Source organism: Chrysochloris asiatica, unplaced genomic scaffold (assembly GCF_000296735.1).
Source record: "Chrysochloris asiatica unplaced genomic scaffold, ChrAsi1.0 scaffold00141, whole genome shotgun sequence".
In the NCBI taxonomy this organism is placed as follows: Eukaryota; Metazoa; Chordata; class Mammalia; order Afrosoricida; family Chrysochloridae; genus Chrysochloris; species Chrysochloris asiatica.
The window spans coordinates 2,841,109-2,845,389 of NW_006408659.1; the positions used below are offsets into that span (position 1 = coordinate 2,841,109).

The following is a 4,281-nucleotide window of genomic DNA, read 5'->3' on the forward strand; positions in this document are numbered from 1 at the left end:
CAGCATCACAGCAACACGAAGAAAGTCACCACAGTATGACAAACTGACATAATCGTGGTAGAACACATAGGTAGAAATTAGGAAATTAGTAACCAGTTGCTGTAGAATATGACTCATGGTCTCCTCGTGTACCGACTCAAACTGTACTCTATGGGGTCTTCAATGCCAGATTTTTCATAAGTAGATTGTAGCCCTTTCTTCTTAGGTACTGTTGCGGGGGCGGGGACTGAAATTCCAGTCTTTCAGAGACTGAACATGTTTTCCATTTGTACCTCCTAGAAATACCATGAGTACAGTGGTGGTACCTGAATTCCTGTTGCACCATCTCAATGCTATGTCTGGTGTTTCTCAGGCCATGCAGCTTGGGATTTTAGATATGGCCCCCTTCATGCCTTGACTTTCAGAAAATAAGCAAGTAAGTCAAGTGCTGACTAAATGCTAGAATAGGACTAGCCTTTCTAGGAGATTTCAACTATTGCTTCCTTTTCTTACCACAGGGCATTCAGAAGTCCTTTTTTAAAAAAGGTGATTGAAAACACAATGCTTTTCTTCTATGTTTTTAAAAACATTTTTCTCTCATTTTATTATAAGGAAGTTTAACAGTACAGAATATCACATGACTTTGTGGATCAGATTTCTTAAACTCTGCAACATGAGGAGCTCTAAATATATTAACTATTGTTACACATTCAGACTTCCAATGTACAGTTACTGCGAAACAGCTGCAACCCTCACCAAGCTAGGTTGGGGACATAAAGTCCAACAGCAGCTGAAATGTTGTGAAGGCATAACTTTACAAGCAGCAATGTGAGCTTACAGAACTTAAGGTTTTATGTTCATGTAACTCCAGGGCCTTCACAATGTAAACAAACCAAATTTACTATATTTCACTGCTAAAAACTTAGATGAAATATGAAAAAGAAGCCATACAGCATAAATTGCAATTTCAGCAAAAGTTTCTGCTGTATTATTCCAAATAATTTTTCCCATGTAAAATAAATGTCCAGCAGTTCCTGGTATATGGGAAGACAATGTTTGTTAAAGGTACTTAATCAATGGAAGTTTGGCTATATAAACAGCACAAGTTGAGAAAAGGTTTACTCTCCAAACCTATTGGATTGGACGAAGTACAGGAGGTCTCATTCCCATTGAAGGTCAAGGAGGCCCACCTTGGTATGGTGGCATCATTGTCAGTCCCTGCCTATATGGCCACATAGCTCCAGGAAGATAACCTGGCATGTCTTGATGATGACCACCATATTGACCATGAAGCAGCATTGGGGATCTCATTCCTTGTTGCTATGGGATGCCTGGCTGTGGTGGCCTCATACCTCCAGTTGGTCCAACAGGTAGATTACCAGTGGGAGCCGGTCCTGGTTGAGGAAGATTATGCTGATATTTAGATAATTGTGCCCTTCTCCCTTCCAGTGATATATCCTCATTTGGATGGATCAACTTACTGGTTGCACTGGTTGTTGTAAGTGTAGCAGGTTTATATGTAGTGTAGCCACTGGTTTAGCTGCAGTGCTATTTATTGTACTAATGGTTGAAGCTGTAGATTAAGTATAAGCAGGGAATGTAGGCATTGGGGGTTCTGTAGTTGTTGCAGGAGTATTATTTAAGGGCTTGAAATCCCCACCAACTGGTCCTTGGACAGCTGCCTGAACCTGTCCAGCACTGGGGCAAAGTGGCTTAGTAACTGGAGGTTGTGGAGCAGGAACTGTTTCTGTGGGTGCAGGTGGTCTATTAAGAATTCCTGGTGCTGAAACAGCCTGTGCTTGAGTCTTTGGAGGAGTTCCAGGATGTGGAATAGCTGGGGGCATACCTGGTTGCATAGCAGGCATCAGAGGTGGTATACCTGGTCCAGGTGGCATCATTCCACCCATCGGCATCATTATGTTTTCACTGCAAGATGACTGGGTGTATTTTCTCTGATGATGCAATTCAGGTAGCACACCTGGCATTGGAGGATAACACCTGGCATTAATGGAGGTATGCCTGGTGGCATTCCTGGTACTCTAATGGCACAGCCAGGTGGCAGATCTGGCTGTGCCATTGGAGAGCTATAGCCTTGCTGAGGTTGAACAGGCTGTGGCTGAAATTAAGTTGAAGCTGCAGGGTCATGATTTTCATATTCACCAGAATCATCTTGTTGCTTCTTTTGTTGACTCTCTTGCATATTTTGTTCAAGAAGTTATCATCTTTCATCCACATCTTTTTCTGGAATACCTTCTATACCATATATTTCTAATTCTATGTCTGTTCTCCTAGGTATTGCATTTGGTACAGCACCTGTTGTCTCTTTATATACCTGCATGCAATGAATTGCTGAGCCAGGGTCTGTGTAAATTTCTTATGATGTATATGGCATTTAAAATGCATTACTTTTTGGTACTATAAAAGGATCTTCTCATCATCAAAATCTCTATTGCAATACCAGCACTATGGTTTTAGCTACTTCTTTTTACTACCCATACTGACAAAGGAAAAGGGAGGAGAAAACAAGCAAGAAAATGTGACAAAAATTGCTCATTTTTTGACCCAACAGCTAACAACACATTCCACAGCAAGCAGGCACAAAATGGCCAACCTTCCCTATGGTTTTAAATTCCTGTTTCTTACGGTAAAGATCCTGAAAGACCTTAATTTATATTTCTATGAAAACCATTTACATGATTTTTGCTCTTTTTTTTCTGGAAGAGAAAGATCCACATCATTCTTGAGTGTATACTTGGAATTCTGGTGTAGCACTGCAGGATAATGCACTGGCCCTAAAGGTCAGTTTGAACATAGGTAAGAAGTTCGAACTCCCCAGCCAGTCCTCGGAAACCCTATACAGGCAGGTCACTGCGAATCGGAACCGTCTCGACAGCATTTAACAACAACAAATACTTGGAATAATTAGAATCACCTTACTATAATATTTCCTAAAGAGGAGAAAACAGAATTTTGATCTCTGGTTTGCAAGGCTCCAATGAAAGCTGCTGTTACATCAGTACCAGATTGCTAAGGGTGATATTTAAAGTTTTCTGTCAACTTGGATGGGCCAGGATTCTCAATGATTCAGTAGTTAAGATGTATTTATCATGATGAGATCTAATATGATGTGATTACTCCTCTATGAGGATATAATATGATGTGATTAGCCCGGATTTGATGTTATTATATTTTGTAAATCTTCACTTCTATGATATTAATGAGGCCAAATACAATCTTGACAAAGAAAGAACCAAGTTGAGAGTTCTAAGCAACGTTGATAATTAGGGATCAAGATGAAGATAAGGATTCTTTAAAACAACATTGAGAAGAATAGCCAGAGAGATCTTGGAGGACACCAAGAAGCCAGAGGAAAAGATGGTATAACCAGGGAGTGGCCAGTCCTGTCAAATCTTGCAGGAGACTAAGAATGTTCAGAGCAGAAAACATTCATTGTTTAGGTAGAGTCCATTGGTCACTTAGCAGGAGTATTTCCCTTGGCCTAGTGGGAACAGAAGCTGGACTGGAGAAGGTTTAAGACTAAATGGGAGATAAGAGAGCAGATAGACCCTTGGTTAAGAAGGGAAGGAGGCAGGGAGGAGGAGGAGGAGGAGAGATTGTGGGATTGAATAAACAGGTATTTTATTGTTGTTAAGGTTGGAAAACATTTGAAGACAATGACTATGGAGAAGAGTCTGTCCGAAAAATAGTGAAGACCAGGATGAACTCTGGGTCAAAGGGACTGTGGATATGGATGTTGCTACAAGAATTCATCTTGATCTTGAAAATATTATATTAAGTGAAAGAAGCCAAACACATAAGGCCACATATTGGGTACATTCCATTTATATGAACTGCTCAGAGCTGGCAAAGTGGTGCTGTAGGATAAGCACCCGACTGCTATTCACAAGTTGGCAGTTCAAACTCCCCAGCTGCTCCTCCAAAATTCTATACAGGGTTGCTATGAGTCGGAACCTTCCGCACGGCACTTAACAAGAACACAAGGAGAGTGGGAAATGGTCATTGCAATGCTGTGGATGTTACTTTTTAGGTTTACATTTGGTAATTAGATAAATGATGAGTATACAACCTTAGAAATATACTTAAAGTCACTGAATTTCACACTTTAAAAGGGTGAGTTTTATGGTATGAGAATTGTATTTCAATGAAAAAAAATATATCACTAGGAGAAACCTCTCAATCTCTACAGAAAGAAGGAAAAGCAGAGTACAAATGACAAGCTTCTATTTGGCAGGAGTTCAAAATCAACTACATAGTTTGCAGGGCCCTGTACAAAACAAAAAT

The 4,281-nt window shown here is 40.3% G+C and overlaps 1 pseudogene; it reads right to left on the minus strand.

Moving 5' to 3' along the window:
- Positions 1–1,110: 1,110 nt before the first annotated feature.
- Positions 1,111–2,475, minus strand: LOC102823128 (annotated as a pseudogene).
- Positions 2,476–4,281: the final 1,806 nt, after the last annotated feature.